The sequence below is a fragment of the Acinonyx jubatus genome, chromosome A2, assembly GCF_027475565.1.
Source record: "Acinonyx jubatus isolate Ajub_Pintada_27869175 chromosome A2, VMU_Ajub_asm_v1.0, whole genome shotgun sequence".
Taxonomy (NCBI): Eukaryota; Metazoa; Chordata; class Mammalia; order Carnivora; family Felidae; genus Acinonyx; species Acinonyx jubatus.
In genome coordinates, this window is record NC_069383.1 from 135,145,027 (window position 1) to 135,167,775 (window position 22,749).

A 22,749-nucleotide genomic window follows, 5' to 3' on the forward strand; every position below is an offset into this window, starting at 1 on the left:
TCCTTCCTTCCTTCCTCCCTCCCTCCCTCCCTCCCTCCCTCCCTCCCTCCCTTCGTTCCTTCCCAGTTCAGTTACTGTCTTTTATTCACACACAATCACTTTAATAACTTCCTTCTTCTACCTTTCAACTCTTCTTAACCATCTCAGAGATCTGTCAACACTGTCCTGCTTTCTTTCTGTCTCTTCCCTTCCACCCTCTGTCCACACGAGACACAAAGGAATCTCATCACACCTTTGGTGAATATAAGAGTAATGCGGGGGACATATCCCTATTACTGATAAGGCAGTCAAACATTTAGAAATACTATTAGGTGTCATGAAGAATCTTTGGTATTCACCTCCACAGTCCTTCCAAGTTCCCCAATCAGCTTTCAGAACATCCACAGAAGTCTCACCTACTCTCTTTTCAGTTGCCAAATAAAAACGGTTTTTCTTCGAGCATGGATTTCCAGACACATTTTAAAGATTATATCTGGGTTTTTTAGCACCCTCTTTTATTTAATTACCTGGCATCTGTGTTGTTTATTATAAGTGCATACCATTTTGGCAATGTAGTAGCTTTAGGGGACTAGCCTTGGAAGCTAACTCTCCTTATAGTACAAGAGGAAAATGATGACTTATAAATGAACTCTGGGGAAGCCATTAATATGTAAATTTGGAGATCAGAAGGTAAGAACAAAGGAGGAAGATGCAGGTGATGGGACTAAAGAACCAATGATGCCTCATTTGTTTTATTTTGTGAATTACAAATCCTGAACTAAAGTAAGCTGGTGCTTCGTATCTCTTTACAGAAAAACTAGTTTGGGTGCTCCGACAGTACTTTCTGGAATGTTGCCTGTAAGATCTCCATGAAATAACTAGTTTCTCTCTACTCTTAGCTGACAAGGGCTCTTCATTTTATAAACTCCTCATAGGTCCAAATATGCATGGCCAAAACACACACATTCATATAAGATTTTAAAAGCTACAACACATTATTTTGCAAAGTTCTTCATTTCAAAAGTGACCTACGATAACTCATTAAGAGGTCACCCTGTTATACATACTGTCTACTTAATGGGGATTTGGGAATATGCATTTTATGTATGATTATTTTTAGTAAAAGTCCCCTGGATTCACAAATTAATATGGAATATTGGCTAGGGCATGTATACCATTGCTGGGTATGACCAGAAGTAATATTCGATTCATATAAATTAATCAAAGTACCATTGATAGTGTTTTCAGACTCATCACCTAATTTCCCCCACTGACTCAGACTCATTTATATAATTATAACATTATTCATTTGTGTGTCGTATTTTGTTAGTTTGGGGGGCACTTTCATTTTCTATCCTCCTTAATTTAGTGGAAATGACTATCTTAGATTTTGGTTATGTTACTATTTTGTAACACATGTTACAATGTATAATTTTATGCATTTTGAATATAACAAGATATAAACAAGTAACAAAACTGAAACCAGGGGTGCCTGGCTGGCTCAGTTGGTAGAGCATACCACTCTTGGACTTGGGGTTGTGAGTGTGTGTAGATATTACTTAAAATGTAAATCTTCAAAAAAAAAAAAAAACAATACCTGGAACTAGAAGACCAAACTACCCTCTTAAAATTATGGCTTGTGACACATAATAAGTTTAAAAAGTGGCTTTAACAGACAAAAAGTCTTATAAAAACAACTGACATTAAATTTTCAAAAAAAAATTTACTACTGTTTAAGGTGCAAAAAGGCCACTCTGATATTGCACAATTATGAGATGAGCTGCAATATTTTGTCAACACTTGAACTATGAAATGGCTTGGATTAGAGCCATTCAATATAAACATAATGCAAGCCACAATGGGACCTGGATATATGTAATTTTAAATTTTCTAGTAGCTACATTTAAAAAGTGAAAAGATGGGGCGCCTGGGTGGCGCAGTCGGTTAAGCGTCCGACTTCAGCCAGGTCATGATCTGGGAGTTCGAGCCCGCGACAGGCTCTGGGCTGATGGCTCAGAGCCTGGAGCCTGTTTCCGATTCTGTGTCTCCCTCTCTCTCTGCCCCTCCCCCGTTCATGCTCTGTCTCTCTCTGTCCCAAAAATAAATAAACGTTGAAAAAAAAATTAAAAAAAAAAGTGAAAAGAAACATGTAAAATTAATTTAAAGAATCTATTTAAGCCAATAAATCTAAGATATTACCATGTCAACATCTAGTCAATATAAAACATCATTAATGAAATTTTTAATACGTGTTTTCATATGAAGCCCTTCAAATCTCATGTAACACTTACAGCAGAGCTCCATTCTGGCTAGCTACACTTCAAGAGTTCAGTAGCCACATGTAGCTAGTTTATAATAGCCCAAGTTCAGATCTTTATCAATAAAGACCTTTGGGATTTCAAAACAAACCGGATGCTAATTTCTCCTGTTTACTAAGTGGTATCTTTTGAACATCTATTGTCTTCTAACATTATGCTAAATTCTTACAGTATTTTGAACAACAGACCATAGAAAACAAAACAACATAGACAATCAATTTTCATTCAACATGGAATTTTCTACAACTAAGAATCCTTCAAGTCATCATATCCCATCTATCCAAAGTATAAACAAGGAGGTAACGATGTCTGATGATGATAGCAAAGGTTTATATTTACTAAGCACTTAGCATGTGTTTACATCGTTCACATGTGAGAACTTTCACTTAATTATCAGGATATTGCTATGAGGTGGGCACTATGATTCTCAAAACTCCTAACAAGGGTAGACTCCTAATACAGGTCTCACCAAGGTGAATAGTGTTCTCATCCCTCCTGCAATGCGTACTCATTTAGAGCTTGCAATAGGTCAGACACTAATGCTAAGTGATTAACTGTGATTATTTCATTAAATTTCACAAAAACCTTATAAAATAGGGATTATTAATTCCATTTTTCCAAATCAGGAAATAGACTGTGAAAGCTTAATTATCTTATACAAAGACAGCAGCCAATAAGTGGCACTAAATCTCTGCTCAAGCCATGTTACTTACTTTGTATGGTCTATTTACACATAACTCATTTTGGACAAAAGGTGCTTTTTCTGGGGACTCCCTTATACACTTGGGAAATAAGGCTTGCTTTCTAGAAATAACTATAAATGATTTTGAGCACAGTCCAAATTGTGTGGTTCTGACAATAAGTGAAGATAAGTTTCGTAGAAAGAGCTGGAACATTCTGGAACACAGATTAGAGGAGAAAAAAACATTTTTTTTTTTTTGGCTTTTATATGTCAGCATCACCCAGGTGGCACTTATATCAGGAACCCACATATATAAACATTACAATCAACAATGGCATTTAAAATAAGTACTGCCATTTGTTGAGTACTGTTTCTTTTGCAAAGCTTTGAACATATTCTGGCTATTTGCTACTTATCATCACTGTAGGTGGGCAGGGAAAATATATGTACATTTCATTGACTTGCCCAGGATTGCATAGTAGCTCCTTGGTGAAAGCCAAGTCCAAAGTCACAGTGTGTTAACCTGAGTCTTTTCAAGAATGTTTCCAAGAATCTGGTACGGGTAGCCCTGGTGGCTGTGATATGATTTTAACCACACACAGGACTGCTCTTTATTTTCATAGTCAATATTTATCTTTACAGATATTAGAAAAATATATAAAGAGTACAGCAAACTATTATTTCAAGGGCTTTATTGCTTAGGACAAGGCTAAAGTATGCATTAGGTTATGAAAGTGAGTTTAACCAAATGAAAATGTTAAGTAAATAATAGCCCAGGTGGTATGTACATATGGTAAAAACCTCACCAAAATTTGGGAGAGACCCCCTTATATAAGGCCATACATTTCCTAATAGAAATCATTACTTGCAGTTTCTATTACTTGGTGCAGATTCTAAGGCACAGGTTGTGCGTTAATTTTGGGTTTGCTTACAAAAGAACATGTGGTACCAATGGTGACTAAATAGCATTTTATACCCTTAGCATTATTCCATTTGGACTTTACATAACATTTTTTTGTATTATTACCTTTTCTTCTTCACTGTGCTGTGAACTCCTTGAGGACAATGACCTTATCTTATTCATCTTGGTGGTCCTCAGTGTGATGAGGCATTTATTTCAATTAGGTTAGTGTATTAGAAAGGAACAGAGATCCACTTATGTTACATCAAGAAAAAGAGCAATTTTTTGGAAGGACATGTGTGGAAAGATCTAGAAGTAAAAATGATAGAGGCAGCTCTGGGGATAAATGGCTCACCACCGCCCCCCCCGCCCCGCCCCCGGGAAATGTATCCACACGGTTTTCTATTTCTCTCTGATATTTTTTCCTTTTCTAACTGGCTTCCTTTCTGATTCAGAATTTGTTTCCTTATAATTTTGGCTCTTAGCTCTTTCTAGCCTCTCTGGCTTTGACTATATTTCACCTGTGATTTTCTGCAGATCTCTCCCTCTCTCTGGCTTCTTAGTGCAAATTCTCCAAATAGGGAATCCGATTGGTCTACCATTGCTCTTTAAAATAGGTCATTAAATCATTTGTTTTTAAAAAACAACCAAACATTATTGCATCTAATTAGTATCTCAACTTTATACGTCCAATATAGAACAACTGATTCATGTCCCACCAACACTCCACCCCTATTGTCTCAGTTCTTGTCCCCAAATCTTGATTCTTCTTTGCTTTACCTTCTTCCCATATATCCTTTCCATCAGCCTGGTCTATGACCATACCATCAAATATATCCTAAATCTTCCCAGTTCTCTCCTTCTCAATTGCCAAAACTCTAATTTAAGCCACCATCATCTGTTGCCTAGATTAACTGTTCTCCTTGTTCCCCTGAAAAATATATATTTTTACACAGCAGCTAAAACAATTCTTGAAATACACAAAGATGTCCACTCTCACCTCTTTTATTCATACTGTAAGTCCTACACACAAGAACCAGGTAAGAAAACAAAATAAAAGGCATCCAAATTGGTAAGGAAGAAGTAGAACTTTGATTATTTGAAGATGACATGATACTATATATAGAAAACTCTAAAGACTCCACCAAAAAACTACTAGACCTGATGCATGAATTCAGTAAGGTGGCAGGATACAAAATCAATGTACAGATATCCATTGCATTTCTATACACTATTAGTGAAGTAGCAGAAAGAGAAATTAAGAAAACAGTCCCATTTACAGTTGCACCAAAAATAAGATACCTAGGAATAAACTTAACCAAGGAGGTAAAATACCTATACTCTGAAAACTATCAAGCATTGATGAAAGAAATTGGAGATGACTCCTACAAATGGAAAGATGTTCCATGCTCATGGATTGGAAGAAAAAAAATTTGTTAAAATGTCCATATTACCCAAAGCAATCCACAGATACAATGAAATCCCTATCAAAATACCAACAGCATTTTTCACAGAACTAGAACAAATAATTCTAAAATTTGCTTGCAACCACAAAACACCCCAAAGAGCCAAAGCAATCCCAAAACAAAAAACAAAAAAACAAAAAACAAACAAACACAAAAAACTAGACAAAACTGGAGGTATCACAATCCTGGATTTCAAGATATACTACACATCCATAGTCATCAAAACAGTATGGTACTGCCACACAAATAGACCCATAGATTGATGGCACAGAATAGACAGCCCAGAAATAAACCCACAATTACATGGTCATTTAATCTTTGACAAAGGAGGCAAGGATAAGCAATGGGAAGAAGACTGTCTTCAACAAGTGGTATTGGGAAAACTGGACAGCAACATGCAAAAGAATGAAATGGGACCACTTTCTTACACCACACACAAAAATAAATTCAAAATGAATTAAAGACCTAAATGTGAGAATTGAAACCAAAACAATCTTAGAAGAGAGCATAGGCAGTTGCTCTGACATTTCTCTGACATTGGCCATAGCAACATTTTTCTAGCTATGTCTCCAGAGGGAAGGGAAATAAAAGTAAAAATAAACTACTGGGACTACATCAAAAATAGCTTCCCCGCAGTGAAGGAAACAATCAACAAAACCAAAAGACAACCGACTGAATGGGAGAAGATATTTGCAGATGACATATCCAATAAAGGGTTAGTATCCAAAATATACAAAGAACTTATTGAACTAAATACCCCAAAAGCAAATAATCCAACTAAAAATGGCCAGAAGACATGTATAGACATTTCTCCAAAGAAGACATACAGATGGCCAAGAGACACATGAAAAGATGCTCAACATCATTCATTATCAGGGGAATGTAAATTCAAACCACAATAAGGTATTACCTCATACCTGTCAGAATGGCTAAATCAAAAGCGCAAGAAACAACAAGTGTTGGCAAGGATGTGGAGAAAAAGGAGCTCTTGTGCACTGTTGGTGGAAATGAAACTGGTACAGCCACCATGGAAAAGAGTATGGAGGCTCCTCAAAAAATTAAAAATAGAACTACCATATGATTCAGTAATTCCACAACTGGGTATTTACTCAAAGAACATGAAAACATTAATGCAGAAAAATACAAGCACCTCCATGTTTACTGCAGATATATTTATAATAGTCAAATTATGGAAGCAGCCCAAATGTCCAGAGATAGATGAATGGATAAAGATGATGTGGAATAGGGGAGCCTAGTGTCTCAGTCGGCTAAGCGTCCAACTTCAGCTCAGGTCTGACTTTGGCTCAGGTTGTGATCTCACGGTTCGTGAGTTCAAGCCCTGCTGGGTTCTGCACTGACAACATGGAGCCTGCTTCAGATCCTCTGTCTCCCTCTCTCTCAGCCCCTCCCTCCCACCCCTTCAAAAATAAATAAACATTTAGAAAAAAAATATGTGGAATATAAGATATCGGAAGGAATATTAGCCATAAAAAGAATGAAACTGTCCTTTGCAAGATGGAGGGATCTAGAGGGTATAATGTTAAGTGAAAGAAGTCAGTCAGACAAAGACAAATACCGTATGATTTCACTCATATGTGGAATTTGAGAAACAAAACAAATGAACAAAGAAAAAAAAAGACAAACCAAGAAACAGACTCTTAACTATAGAGATCAGACTGATGGTTATCAGAGGGGAGGAGGGTGATGGAAATGGGTGAAATACGTGAAGGGGATTAAGGAGTGCACTTATCGTGATGAGCATTAAGCAACGGATAGGACCTTTGAGTCACTATGTTGTACACCTGAAACTAACATAACACTATATGTTAACTATGCTGGAATTAAAATTTTTTTAAATTCTTAAAATATGTAAATCAGATCATGTCACTCTCCTACTTATAAGCAAAGGATTCCTGTTGCATCTAGAATAAAATGCCTTACATGGCTCATGAGGCTTATCTGATGTTGGCTCCCTGCCTGCTTCACTGCATCCCAGTATCTCCCCATTATCCACTGTGTTCTTGCTGGACTATTCTACCTACTCCTTTCCTGCACCAAGTCCCCTATTCCCTTTGCACTTCTGTTCTGTCTGCAGCAATCTCTTCTCCAGATCTTCACATGGCTCATCCTTTTCATCATTCAGGTCTCAGCTCAAATATCCTCTCCTAAGAGGAACTTCCTTGTCCATTTCTTCCCAGTTATTCTCCACCACATCACTGTTTAATTTTTGTCATTGTACCTGTTGTTATCTGACACGATCTTGGTCTTTGGTTTGTTTGCTTGTTTTCTTCCTTCGCTCCTTCCCCTTATTACGATGTTAAACTCCAGAAGAAAGACCCAATCTATCCTGTTCTCCACTGGATCTCCAGCATCAAAACCATTTCCTTGAACAGAGTAGGCATTCAAAAATGGGCTAAGTGAATGAATGACCCTCATTTGGTCCCAGCAACCATTCACAGATTGTTGGCCAACTAATAACTGTCTATCCATCATCCAATTAGCTAAAAGAGGTGGGGCCCAGGACTGAAACATGGCTGCACATGGGCTGGGTCTGTAGCAGAGGGCAAGCACCCAGTACTCATCTGGTTATGTTCTTGGCACCCTTTACTGATCGAATGAGTAAATGGACAAGTTCAAGAGTTAAACCAGTCTCTGTAGGCTCTTGGTGATGCACAGTAAAACTCTGAAAGAAGAGCTGAGTATGCTTTGCCTTTTTTCATACAGTCTCTGTTTCTCTTCCAGAAAGCATTATAAAAAGTGCTAGAGACACACTGTTTATTTGGCTAGCGGCATTTGGTTGAAAATTGAAGTGATTTTTAAAACCACAGAAACATAGTCATCTGGGCACTAGTGATGAGCCTGAGCTAGAAAGTAATTCACATTACATTTTCATTTAGTCTTGCACACCATAAGGCATTTACATTCATTTTCTTCTGTGGCACCGTTTGCTCCAATGTGGGACATTTATGCTTTACTTTTTATCTGCATAAAGGAAACAATAAACTTTATCATTCTTTAGAGAACATTCATTCTGCAGAGGGACTGAATCCCATCTCTAAAGACCATGATAATCAGGGTGGGTAGTAATTTCAGGTTTGGAAATGGCAACGTTCATGTCAGTCTAAGATGATGGCTTAAACTGACAAAAGAATCATATTTAATGGTTCACTAACCACAGCATTTACTCTCTCTTAACAATTACTGTGGTAACTTGCAAAAGGACAAGGGGAAACCAGTCCCTTCTGATTTGGGCAAGCAATAAACTCAATACAGAGATAAATATGAATAAGTTCTTGAAAATGAACCCTGAAGACAAACATCTTTTTTAAAAAACTATTTATTTATTTATTTATTTATTTATTATTTTTATTTTTTAATATGAAATTTATTGTCAAATTGGTTTCCATATAACACCCAGTGCTCATCCAACAGGTGCCCCCCTCAATGCCCATCACCCACCCCCCTCCTCTCTCACCCCCCATCAACCCTCAGTTTATTCTCAGTTTTTAAGAGACGACAAATATCTTTATGATATTTTTGTATCTGTGAAGTAAGAGGAGTTAGAAACCACTATTGGGCAGACTCTTTTCAATGCCAACATTTTATGAGAGTTTGTTAAGACGAGCACCATGATGTAAATTAATTTGATATATGAATTCTTAACAAGTTCTATCACACTGTGTAAATATCAGTTTGTTAATTTAGGCAATTTGCTACAGACCTCCTTTTCATTAGTAAAGATTAATAGAGCCTTAATTCTAATTATCTGCACTGTGACTCTGTGTGATGGTAATATTAGGTAAGGATTTCAGGGAAATTACTGCAAGCTTTTGTATAGTTGAGGACTTGCTATGGATCTTGAATGAGGCATGTAAACTCTCTGTGTCTCCATTTCATCAATGTTGAGTATTTTTTTTTTTTGAAGACTAAGCTCCATGAAAAGAGAATCTCTTTTCATTTTTAAATTTCCTTCATGGTCAGGCCCGATGCCTGGCACCATAATGAATGTTTGTTGTATCAATTAATAAATCTCTGAGAGTGCACTAAGAATGCCGATTTAATAAAACACCTGGGGTGGGGGCAAGTGATGAGGTACCTATGCCAGGAATCAGGTACAAAGAAAGACGGACACAGGGTTCTCCAAAACTTTTTTGCCAGGAATACAAATGTCTTATAATTACATACCAAAGTGTTTATCTTCTCCCATGATTAAATAAGTGCATTTATAGTATTCTATATTGGGAAAAATGTGAAGAACCAGGCACCTTCATATCCTCTTAGTGGGCATATAAATTCTTTTCTGAAGAGAGATTTGACAAATCTATAAAAATTTAAGGTTTGCTATACCGTTGCCCCAGGAACTTACCTTACACATGAAGCTATAAAACTGTGTTAATTGTAGCACTGTTTATAATTGTGAAAAACTGAAATGGCCTAAATGTCCATTGACAAGTGATTAGCTTAATAAATTATAGTACAGTTGTGCAATAAACTGTGGTAGAGTGATGAGGCCAAAGAATGTGGTAGATCCCTAGTGGCTGACATGGAAAGATAAAAACAATTTTTAAAAAATAAGAATTAATTTGCAAAATAATATTTACACTACAATCAGTCTGTATAAAAAATGAGTCCATGCAGGGGTGTCTGGGTGGCTTAGTCATTTAAGCCTCCGACTTTTTTTTTTTTTTAATGTTTTTATTTATTTTTGAAGGAGAGAGACAGGAGCAGAGAGAGAGGGAGACACAGAATCGGAAGCAGGCTCCAGGTTCTGATCTGTCAGCACAGAGCCTGATGCGGGGCTCGAACTCACAAACCATGAGGTCATGACCTGAGCCGAAGTCGGATGCTTAACCGACTGAGCCACCCAGGTGCCCCATCAGCCTCCAACTCTTGATGTCAGCTCAGGTCTTGATCTCGCGGTGGTGAGACAGAGCCCGAAGTCGGGCTCCGTGCTGAGTGTGGGGCCTGCATAAGATTCTCTCTCTTCCTTTCTCTCTGCCCCTCCCTCTTTCACATGCACATGCTCTCTCTCTCAAAATAAATACATATTAAAAAAAATAAGTACATGCAAAGACAAAGTTTGAAACATCCATCAGAACTCTTGATAGTGATTGTCTCTGAGAAGTTACATTTAAAGGAGATTCTGATATTCTACTTCATTCACTTCTGTACAGTGACAGAAAATAAAATGTGTTCCTTTTTCCAGTGAAGTAAAAGATAATTGTAAAATGTGGTTATCAATAGGAAACAGTGTAACTGTTTTAGATGAGGGGATGTAAGACAGAGGAAGAAGGGATGGAAAACGCAACCGCTGGTAGGTATGCTAAAACAAAACATGAACGTAGAGGTTGTTGAGCATAATTCTCAGCTAATTTCTAAAGATGCCAAGAGCTAATCAATTGCATCTCAGAGGTCCCAACTCTGCAAGTGGTTCTCTGCACTTTCCACTTATTTCTGATATCTCAGTGCTAGCCTTAAGGAGCATTACAACTACAAATCCTTCATTGTAATCAAAGATGTTCAAGCTCCCTGATTAGTGTGTGGGAACTCTCAGCTCAATGATTCCTGCTTCTTTCCAAATCTACCTTTTGCCAGGGAAATGAGCATCTGCCATAGCAGTACATCCTTTGGAATAACTTTATTCTTAGAAAACTATGTCATTTATTTGACTCCTTAACACCTACCCTCCAAGTGGCAGCTGCTACTATGGAATGGAATCTTTCAAAATAAAAAGTGAAAAGTTCTACCAACTGCATTGGCAACAGCTCATTTATTTCAGATTCCAGCCAGCTGCAAAAAGGGAAAGGGGTGATCATTACAGCTCCAGCCTGGAACTGTGTTTCCTTCACAGTTTATTCCTGGACTTGGGCAATTAACTGGAAAGCGAATGCCAGTAATTCTGAGTCCCAAGGAATACAATCTCTCTGAGAACCATTCCCTAAATCTTTCTTGCCTGCCCAGCTTGCCTGTCCATGGGGAAGAGGCTATAGATGTGGGAGGGAAGGAAGGGGTCACTGTGATCATGGGGGTTTGCCAACCTAAGGACATCACTGTGGTTGCTTACAGGACAGTGGTGAAGACTCCTTGGGGTACATCAAGCTTAGATATTCAAATTCTAGCTTTGCCACTGATCAGCTGTGTGACCTCGGGCAGGTCATTCAACCTCAATGAGCCCGTTTGTGCACCTGTCACATGAAGTTTAGAGTTGCTGTCTCATAGGGATGTTATCTCTCAGGGATGCTACAGTATAACATATGTGATATGCTTTGCACAGTTCTTCTATGGTAAAATCACCTTTTATTTGACCATAACGATGCTGATGCTGATGATGCCTATGACCATAGGCATCATCATCCCTGTTAGAAGAGGGTTTGGGGTGGCTGTAAGCAACTTTGTTGAAACAGTCATGGGCATCAAAAGATTTAGACAGGTTTCCAGGTTCCACATTTACTAGCTGTGTGATCTTGAAAAACTTTAAGTCTCTGTAAAAAGGGGAATAAAAATACTCTGGCTCAGCCCTTGTTACTGTGTTGTCAGACAATCAAGAGGATAATGACCATACCACTAATTACGCATGCACGCACGCACACACACAGAAGATGAAAGAATTGGGTGCCTGGGTGGATCAGTCGGTTGGCCACCCGACTGTGGCTCAGGTCACGATCTCACAATGTTTGAGTTGGAGCCCTGCGTAAGGGCTCTGTGCTGACAGCTTGGAGCCTGACACCTGCTTTGGATTCTGTGTCTCCCTCTCTCTCTCTCTGCCCCTTCCGCACTCACACTCTGTCCTCTTGTCTCAAATATAAATAAATATTTAAAAAAATTAAAAAAAAAGAAGATGGAAGAATTAACATATCCATCCTACGTTCTGATTTCTACCTTCATTTCCACTTGGTGTAGGGGGGAAAGGCAACCAGCACCTGACTCTTTTTTTGCCAGGGGGTAGGGTCTGGGGGCAACATGCTCAAAGGCACATAATGGGGTGGTAGTGAAATTGTTACAGTTCACCCATTACTACCCAATTTATATTGCCACATTTGCTTTTTTGTCATTTATTGTTCTTTATTCTATGAGTAATATATGCCACAACAGAAAATTTGAAAGTAACAGAAAATAGAAACATCCATTTGCTTATTTATGCTAACTTTCCTTTTCTATTTCATCATACTAAGTATAATAAATAAGGCAAGTGTCTGCTTAAACCAAAGTGTAACCTCAAATATTTTTAGGAAAAAATCTATCAATGTTAAAACACAAAATATTAGGCAACTGCAAACTGAGGCTCTACCTATCCCTCCCTAGGTCACCAATTCTCCAACTTCTGTGTGTCTAAAAATCACATGGGGACTTAGTAAATGTCAATCCTGGGCTCACCTGGCAGGAATGCTGAGTAGGTAGGTCCGCGGTGGGATCTGAGAATCTCCATTTTCACCAACCTACCTCTCTTTCTTTCTTTCTTTTTCTTTCTCCCTTCCTTCCTTCCTTCCTTCCTTCCTTCCTTCCTTCCTTCCTTCCTTCCTTCCTTCCTTCCTTCCTTCCTTCCTTCCTCCCTCCCTCCCTCTCTTTCTTTCTCCCTTCCTTCCCCTTCCCTCTTTTTCTTTTCTTTTCTTCTCTTTCTTTCTTTCTTTCTTTCTTTCTTTCTTTCTTTCTTTCTTTCTTTTTCTTTCTTTCTTTCTTTCTTTCTTTCTTTCTTTCTTTCTTTCTTTCTTTCTTTCTTTCTTTCTTTCCCCCTTCCTTCCTCCCTCCGTCCCTCTCTTTTCTCTTTCTTTCTTTCTTTCTTTCTTTCTTTCTTTCTTTCTTTCTTTTCTTTCTTTTCTCCCTTCCTTCCTCCCTCCCTCCCTTTCTTCCTCTTTTTCTTTCTCTTTCTCCCTCCCTCCCTCCCTCCCTCCCTCCCTTTCTTTTCTTCTTTCTTTCTTTTTCTCTCCCTTCTTTCTTCCCCCCTCCCTTTCTCTTTCTCCCTTCCTTCCTCCCTCTTTCTTTCTTTCTTTCTTCTTTCTTTCTTTCTCTCTCTCTCTCTCTCTTTCTCTCTCTCTTTCTTTCTCCCAAACTTTCTACATGATACAGACACAGGTAAGGGGTCCCTGAACCTACATCAAGAGACATTCTAACGTCCTGAGTCATGTCCAGGCCTCTGCTTTCCCACAGCTGGACCCTGGAAGGGGAATCTGGAATGGGACTCCCAGCCTTACAGTTGTTACTTCTTCACACCCTCGGCCCTGAGGCTTTTACTTTCCTGTTCCGACTGTAGAGCATCCTGCAAGCAGGCAGCTGGAGCAAGTGGCTCCTTTTTGTTTGACCTTGTGGCCCCCAGACAATTCAATTCATCTCCTGGCTTACAAAATGCCATTCTTTTAAGGATGGATGGGGCTGGGAAAGGAGAGGGAACACTGGTCACCACCACTCAACTGACACCAGCTTGACCTGGTAAAGTATATTATGTGACTTCTGGCCACCAGCTTGATAGCTCCAGGGGATGCAAAGAATGTTCTCACATTTCTCTGTTTCCAGGAAAGAAGAAAGCAGAGACAGAGGTTGATGGGGCCATGGAACAGACGGAACATTTTCAAAGGACAGGACACACATACAGATATGAGTGGGATGTTTCCTTCTGACATTCTTAGCTATTACTATAGCCAAATTCCTTTGTTCTTTTCTAAGCACCTCAGTCTCAGTCTCTGTGTCTCTACTTCTAGGAAGGAAAACAGATAAAAGAAAGAACCAGAACTTATTTTTGTAACTTTGAAAAAAGCCATGTTAACATCCTTCTGGGGCATAGGGCTTCTCCCAGGTAATGAGGTTTTGCCCACCACACTCCCCCATGCCTGCTCTGTAAAATTACACACAGTGAGACCAAGAACTACATAAAAGACTCATTAAGCATACACTCATTTCATCTCCACTGCTTGTCAACTCCCTCTGGGAGCTCAACAGAAACAACAGCCTTGATTACATAACCTACAATCATTCTCAATACGTGCCCCAGTCCTGGTCTTTAAAAGTCTGTTCAGATTTTACCTAAATAGGACAAATATCAGAGCAAGCCCTATGAGGTTGAAAGAAAGAGACCTGTATAAGTAATTTTGTTGAATCTTCACCTTTCCTTCTGCTCCCTCTGAAGCAGCAGTGGCAGGGGCATCATCAGGGTTCCTGGCCAAGTCCGAATACAACTGTTCCCCTAAAAAGTGCAGTCAATATACTTCTACTTTCATAGAATTAGGGGTCTAATTCTCTCTTTAAAAAAGGCTTTAATTCAGTTTTCTCATTTTCGTAGATGAGGAAACAGTTTCAAAGAGGAACTCTGGGCTGGTCATTGCCTGTTCTCAGTTCTCTGCCCTGCTCCTTCCCAGGGGCTTGATTTGCTTATCAACTGGCTTCCAGTTAGGTGCAGCCAATGGCAGGCTCTCGTTCAGAACCTGGAGCAAGGCAGAAAAGGAGAAACCAAGGAGTCTCTCCCCCTCTTGCTCTTGCTGCTTTGGAATTACTAAAAAATATAAAATCCATTCTCAGCTCACGTACCATGTGAAAACAGGCAGTGCACTGGCTGAATTTGACTCGAGAGCCTTACCTTGCCATCCCCTGCTCTAGCCTTAGAGGCGGTGGTGGCATCCCACAGTTGCTAACCTCTGCATTGCTTCTTGGTCCTCGTCTACCTAGTTCCCTACCTTAACTTTTAAAAATTGAGCCACTGGGGATGAGCTCTCTTCTCCTGACTGGATCTTGACTGATATAGGCCATGACTCATTTACAATGGTATTTCATGAAGTAGAACTGCTGTCAATTTCATACGTCTCCTATGGCTCTCATAAATGTGGGTGTAAACATGTCTCAGTGGGATTGTGGAAGGTTCTACTTAAGGCAGCCAGCTGCCTATGTGTGTGTGGTTGGCAGTTCTGGTTGACTTTCTCATGCAGTGTTGGAAAACTCATGGCCCCAAAAGGTGCCCCTAAGCCAATGTCAGGACAAGAAATTAAAAGACTGAAGTTGGCCTCCATACTGACCAAATGCTATCCAACATTACTGGCAAAAGCGATGGAGAAAGCAGGGAAAAAACGAGACACAGGGCTGGGTTCTGGATGCATATTCCCATAGGAAGCGAGGCATGGATGGCCATGCAAATATGAGATGCTACATACACACAGCACCCTCTCCACTTCCTCTGCCCCTGTCCATGCCTCCACCACCTGGATGACTGCAGCTGTCTCCTAACTGGCCTCCCTGGTTTCACCACTGCCCCTTGCCCCCTTAAGACTATCTATTTTTATAGCCACAAGCAAGATCTTTTAAAAAACAAAGCTGCATGGCTCTATTGCTCAAAACCTACACTTACATCTCACTCTGTATAAAATCCAAATTCTTCATATGATCCCACAAGACCTCATGTGATCGGCTTCTGTCCACTTCTTCAAGTTCATCTCCTCCTTATCCCAACCCAGCAAGGCTGGTCTTCTGGTTGATTTTCAGTCTCTTCATGCTGGGACATCAGACCTCTACACTTGCTCTTCCCCTTACCAGGAATATACCCCTCAGGTCTTTGAGGCAAGCTCTCTTGCAATCTCTCCCTCTCTCAATTCTTGCAGGTCTGGACTCCAATGTCACTTCTCAGGGAGGTTTTCCCCAACCTGTTAATCTAACACAGCATGGCTCCTCCTTCTATCCCCTTTATCTTCTGAATTTCCTGTCAGCCCTGCCCATGCTGTTCCCTTTGCTTAGAACATTCTTTCCTCTTCTCTTTTTACTGGCTGAAATGCCATCTCCTCAGGGAGGCCCTTCTGAATCATTCTATATATAGGTGTCTGTAACTCTCTCCATCCCACCAACACTTATTTTACTTCTCCACACAATGTTCACGTTCTTCCTGCAAATTAACACTACTCTGTGTGTGTATTCTTTGTCTACATCTTTAATGTCTTCCTCCCATCCCATGTAATTGTAAATTTTATGGGGGAGGCGGCTATGTCCACTTCACTAATACATACCATGTGCCCACATAGTTCACAGCCTTGCACACTGTAGGTGCTTAATAAGTATTTATTGAGAGAATGACTAAATGATACAACATGGGGTCATTCACAGGTGTAAGAAAGATGATTAAAGAATTTTATTATTAGAAGCCATGGGTCACCCATCCACATCTCTGTGGGTTTCTATAGGTGATGGTCTTCTAATATAGTCATCTGAGATCTCTGCTTGAAGGCTCAGCTGGGCTGCCAGGGCATGCTTGGTCCACAAGAAGCGCCAGGGAATTAACAGAAGTTGCAGGAGTAGTTTTGACCAATGGCCAACAGGAGTTGGTAGATAATTACCCCAACCTCCTCACTTGCCTGACAGAATTACTGTGAAGGATGTTAGCTGTGTTTTCCTGGAAGTCTCAGTTGCCTCAATTGCCCATGATGGTACCTTACCCATAAATCTACTCATTATTGTTTTTCTTCCCCTTCTCCATGTTTCACTGGTGCTTCCAGGGATCACCTGCCAAGACAGCTACAGATCTTTGTCTCAGCATGCTTCTGGGAGAACCCAAACTAAGGCATCCTTCTAAGTCCTCATCACCACTCACCTGTGGGGAAGTGTTGCAACACAAGTGCTCCAATCTACACAGGCTGGGAGGTGAATTGTGGGGTGGGGGTGGAGTAATTTGTCATTCGCTAATTTTTCCATTTGGCCTATTCCATGCCAGCAGCCACTGCACCATTTTATGTGCTCTCTGCAGACAGTCCCTACAAATGACAGCTCTTGTGTTGTTGCAGAAATCTCCAAATATGGCTGTCCTTGTCCTTGGTCTACAGCTATACTCTGGTGCCAGGTCCTTGTACTACATTCTATTAATAAAACTATGAATCATATCCACAACAAGGACACTATAATTCAGTGAGCTCTTCATGTGTGCCAGACTCTGTGTTGCACAAGTAGCCTGTATGACTTAACTGAATGGTCACAACCATTCTAAGAGGAAAGTACTATTTCCTTCTTTTTTAAAAAAAAATTTTTTTTAAGTTTATTTATTTTGAGAAAGAGAGAGAGAGAGAGAGAGAGAGAGAGAGAGCACAAGTGGGGGAGAGTCAGAGAGAAGTAGAGACAGAACCCCCAGCAGGCTCTTCAACATCAGTGCAGAGCCCGATGTGGGACTCAAACTCACGAACTGTGAGACCATGACCTGAGCTGAGATCAAGAGTCGGATGCTTAACCGACTGCACCACCCAGGTGCCCCAGTACTATTTCCTTCTTACAATGAGGAAACCTAAGCCCAGAGGGGTTATAACTTGCCCATTTGCTGGGTGGCACAGCTTAGATTCGAAGCCAGATGTTTGGCTAGAGATACACTATTAACCCTTAGGCTACACCACCCTCGAATCTCTCCAGCTCTCCCTGCCCCATAGAACTACCAGGTCTCATCACACACAAAATTTATTTTAATGCACAACATTATGATGAGATACTGTAGTTATAAAGTTTTTCTGAAATGTTAGCCAAAAAGAGTGAAACCCTTTGATAATGAGAAACAATAAACAAATGCTTAAATGTAATTGCAAATGCAGCATTTCCTGAACACAAGGAATAAAACATTACAGCCCTTAACATTTTTATTTTCCCCAAATTGGCCCTTCTGGTAAAAAGAACAGTTTATCACCACTGCTCTAGGGTATGGATTTTAGAAAATGCTTTTCCCCCAACAGAGCTAGTTTTACTAGGTAATGGCCCAAACTCCACAGATTTCCTGGCATCAACCTCCACCTGTCCCCATGTTCCAAACAGGAATAGCAGAATCAGAGCAAGTGGCTACATTTATAAATGGGGAACAGGGCTTATGCAGCCAGTGCCCAGCTGAGCACCCCAGCTCGCCTTTCCCTCAATACAAAGACCCCCCTTCAAATTCCCTTTCAAGAATCATGAGGATCAGACTCAGAATCTCATTCTCCCATCCCATTCAGGCCACACAACCTTGGAAGGGCTGTGCTAGTGTCACTGAGCACTGTCCTTTCTGTCACTTTGGGAGGGCTTCATTTTCCCATTAGTTTAATGAGAAAAAAAAATACAGATCTGATGATACCTTCAAGAACAACCCACATAGGATTAAAGACAAGAGTAAAAACAAGTTAATAAATATGAAACAGTTAAATATGTACATACTTTTTAATGTTTGCATATGGGAGAGAGAGGGTTAGGGAAGTTACCATTCTGGGTAAAATATAATAAGGGGGTTGTTTTGTTGTCTTGGGGGTAATGTTGCTAATTAACTAGAATAACGATCTTTTTTAGCTATTTTTAATTCCTTTCTTGAAAGTAAAAATAATATACTAAAAGAGAAATTACTGAATTCCAGGCCTTATTTTAAGCATTTCCCACTTAATACAAACTACTTACTGTGAAATGGGTAACACTGTCTTTGTTTTACAGATAACAAACAAAGATGCTAAGCAATTTTCTCAACAAAACATAGCCAGTAAGTATCAGAGTCAGGATTTGAACTTAGGCGGTCCGTCTTTATAGCTCAAACTACACTATGTTGTTTCAGTAGATTAACAGTATTAAAAGTCATAAAATCATATTGTAGAAGAAGAATCACACAGCAAAGCGTGGCAAGTATAAATACAATATCTGATTCATTCATAATCTCACCACCAAGAAACAAATTAATACTTTGATGCAATGATCATGACATAATCTCCATAAATATGATTTAGTTTTTGTTATTTGGGTATCCCATGAGAAAAGATGTGCGGTTAATCACCACATGTAGAGAACATATTTGGGGAGGACTGACAAAGTATAGACTATGTCTCATACAAAACTTATTTTGGAGGTGTTATGGATCATTTCCAAAATCTAAGCTATCATTTATTTTTCAGAAACTGAGGTCAAAGTCCATGCTAGTATGACTTCCAATTGGAAGAGACCTACCATGTATGCTAAGATACCATGAACAGAGAAAAACAACTGTGGCTTCATATATGAAATCTGAAGTACAAACTGTAAAGGAAGATGTTCTGAACTAAAGGTACTGATTTCTAACCAAGCTGGTTTTCACACGATCAACATTATACGAGATGAATTTAGAGTGACAGGAAATAGGGATCTATCTTTATCCATGCATCCATCCATCCATCTATCCATCCATGTTCCTTAATGTTCACAATTCAGCAATACTAGTGTCTTAGGCTGGATTGCCCCAGGGCAGACCTGAGATCAAGATATGAGTGCAAGTTGTTTCTGGAGGCTTCATCCCTGGAAACACCAATAAGGCAGTGGCGAATTGAGACAGGAAAGGGAAAGAAGGGAAAGAAGGAATAAAAGGTGTGTTACTGACCAGGTTTCCATGATGGGCAGAGCTATCCTGCTGGGTGCCTCTGAGAAATGGTATGGAACGTGCCTTAGAGTTGTATCCCTTTAGAGGTGAGGTAATGGGGATATTTATCCTCCAACTCACATGTATTATTGGATGAAGGCTGCTCCAGGAGAGAGCAACTCCCCAGAATTTTTCGCCTGTCCTGCATACTGACCAAACAAGTTTCTGTGCCCCCAGAAAGACTTCTAACAGTCATAAAAGCTTGCAATGAAAGGTATAGGGATGAATGGCGAGGGACTGGGAGATACGGGCAGGGCAGTATCTGCCACAGCCAGCTAGTAAAAAATAAAACTAAATTAGAACCATTACATATGTATAGTTTTATATCCCGGTTAGTCACTTTATACAATGCTAGAGGATTTCACCTATGTTTAACATGTTACTTGAGAAATTGACTTTTTTTTTAAATTTAATTTTTAAAAAATTTTACATCCAAATTAGTTAGCATATAGTGCAACAATGATTTCAGGAGTAGATTCCTTAATGCCCCTTACCCATTTAGCCCATTCCCCCTCCCACAACCCCTCCAGAACCCTCTGTTTGTTCTGCATATTTAAGAGTCTCTTATGTTTTGTCCCCCTCCCTGTTTTTATATTATTTTCACTTCCCTTCCCTTATGTTCATCTGTTTTATCTCTTTAAGTCCTCATATGAGTGAAGTCATACGATATTTGTCTTTCTCTGACTAATTTCGCTTAGCATAATACCCTCCAGTTCCATCCATGTAGTTGCAAATGGCAAGATCTCATTCTTTCTGATTGTTGAGTAATACTCCATTGTATATATATACCACATCTTATTTATCCATTTATCCATCGATGGACATTGGGCTCTTTCCATACTTTGGCTCTTGTTGATAGTACTGCCATAAACATGGGGATGCATATGTCCCTTTGAAACAGAACACCTGTACCCCCTGTACTAAATACCTAGTAGTGCAATTGCTGGGTTGTAGGGTAGTTCTATTTTGAATTTTTTGAGGAACCTCCATGCTGTTTTTCAGAGTGGCTGCACCAGCTTGCATTCCCAGAGAAAATGACTTTTAATGTCTTTCATTTTATGAATGTCCCACAATTTATTTAACTGATTCCCTATCTTTAGACATAAGTTATTTCTAATTTTGAAGAACTTAAAATAATTCAACAATAAATACCTTTGTATCTACTTCCTTCTCTATATCTCTGGTTATTTCTTTAGGGTAAATTAATCAAGGGTAATCGTGTTAACTACCTAAAGCAATGATCAGTTCCCTCCAATCTACAAGAAAACTTGAAATTGACAGCAAACTTAATATTTTAAATTTTGCTGGGGGATCTCAATACATGTAAGTGACATAATAATTGATTTGTCATTATAAATCTTTTATTCTTTATATTCAGTTGTTCTCAAATGATTCCTATACACTGGAAACCTTATTATTGTCTAGGCAAAGTGGGAAGTTTATCACCATGTCATCAAATGAACTAATTACTTTCAGTAATTAGTTCTCTATGAGAAGGTGACTAACCAACTTGCTCTCTTTCTCCACAAACATCATCTCATGCAGGCTTAACGTAAGATGGTTAGAATCCTTAGAATTTTGCACTTTCCTTGTCTGAGGGAAAACATCAAATTCTATTTCCCATTCTCCAACAGCCTTGTATGCTTTTCTTTTCTACTGAAAAGTCCTTAATCACCACCATTAGTTATATCCACTGGCCTTTTCATAGTTTTCACTCCTTTACTTTCTGAAGTACTCAGTGGTCCTACTTGTGCTGACTGGTAGCACGCATGACATTTTCTTACCTTCTGTGAAGCACACACTTTGTCCCACTTCGTCTGCACTTGGCTCTTTTGGATTTCCTCATTCATTTGTCTCCGTCTTCATTTAAAAAAAAAATTTTTTTTACATTTATTTATTTTTGAGAGACAGAGTGAGACAAAGAGAGAGTGGGTGAGGGGCAGAGAGAGAGGGAGACACAGGATTGGAAGCAGGATCCAGGCTCTGAGTGGTCAGTACAGAGCCCGACGCGGGGCTCGAACCCACAGACCGTGAGATCATGACCTGAGCTGGAGTCGGACGCTCAACTGACTGAGCCACCCAGGCGCCCCTCCTTCATTTGTTATAAGCGTGGGCATCCCCCACGCCTGAGCCCTGTGCTCCTGGTCCTACATCTCTCTTGGTGACCTCCCTTCTCCCAGGACTTTCGTTTCACTGCATGAAGATGACTCTTTAGAACCCCAATTAGGCTTCACCTCTCTCTCCTTACATGGGGCTTTTAGCACAAGACTCCTGGATAGAAAACACCTCAAAATGCATGTTCAAATTCAAATCTATATTCTCTGCTTCAAAATCATTTTCCTTATTATTCTCTTTTTATCATCGTTAACTCCTTCTCCCTAATTCAATTCCTTAGAAATTCAACGTGTTCTAAAATCTTGCCCAAAACTACCTTTCCATCTCTATCACTTTTCTCTGTCATATTTTTTGCTCTACTCACCACACTTCAAACAGTCTGAACATTGTTATCTTCAGTTTTTATTCACATTAGAAGATCATATGAAATCCAAAAATTTGCAATTGATTTTCTGTGTGATGCTGACCAAATTTCTCTCCATTCAGTCTTCTCAAGCAATGTAATGGTAACTTACCTCACCGGGTTGGTGTAATGATTACAGGATATACATGAAGGTGGCCAGCAGTGTTTGGTGCATTATGGGCTTGAGATACGTATTTGCATATTTATTCATTCATCACTCAGACCCATCAGAACTCATCTTTGCCATGAAAACCTTTTCTCCCATAGCCCCCAAAGTCTCTCTTCTAACCTCTATCTTTCATTTGACATGAATCAGGTATCCATGCAGAGAGTTGATTAGCATTCTTTGACCACACTTTCTGCAAATATATTAAATTCCTTCTAATAAAAAACTCTACTTCACACTTCTATGTATAAAGAAAGTACAAGAAATTTTAAATCCAGACCCCCCTCCCAAATTAGCAAATAAATTGTTGTTGTTGTTGTTTTACCAAACTAGCACATATAGATGAGAAAATAGCTATTACTTGCTCATTTTAAT

The 22,749-nt window shown here is 39.4% G+C and overlaps 1 protein-coding gene and 1 long non-coding RNA gene across 7 annotated transcripts in view; one reads left to right on the plus strand and one right to left on the minus strand.

The window, feature by feature from the left end:
• The window catches only part of SYNPR (synaptoporin), a 312,280-nt gene that overhangs the window by 92,214 nt on the left and 197,317 nt on the right, over positions 1-22,749 (minus strand). The gene's annotated exons all lie outside the window — the stretch shown is intronic.
• Positions 1-22,749, plus strand: part of LOC113593585 (uncharacterized) — an 80,789-nt gene that overhangs the window by 44,930 nt on the left and 13,110 nt on the right. For 2 of the 5 annotated variants that reach the window (XR_008297080.1, XR_008297081.1), the window contains exons 3-6: positions 12,649-12,740; positions 13,855-14,134; positions 16,809-16,953; positions 19,194-19,342. This is a non-coding gene — a long non-coding RNA (uncharacterized LOC113593585). The remainder of the gene's footprint in view (positions 1-12,648; positions 12,741-13,854; positions 14,135-16,808; positions 16,954-19,193; positions 19,343-22,749) is intronic. The other 3 variants (XR_008297082.1, XR_008297079.1, XR_003413850.2) reach the window with 3 other exon arrangements.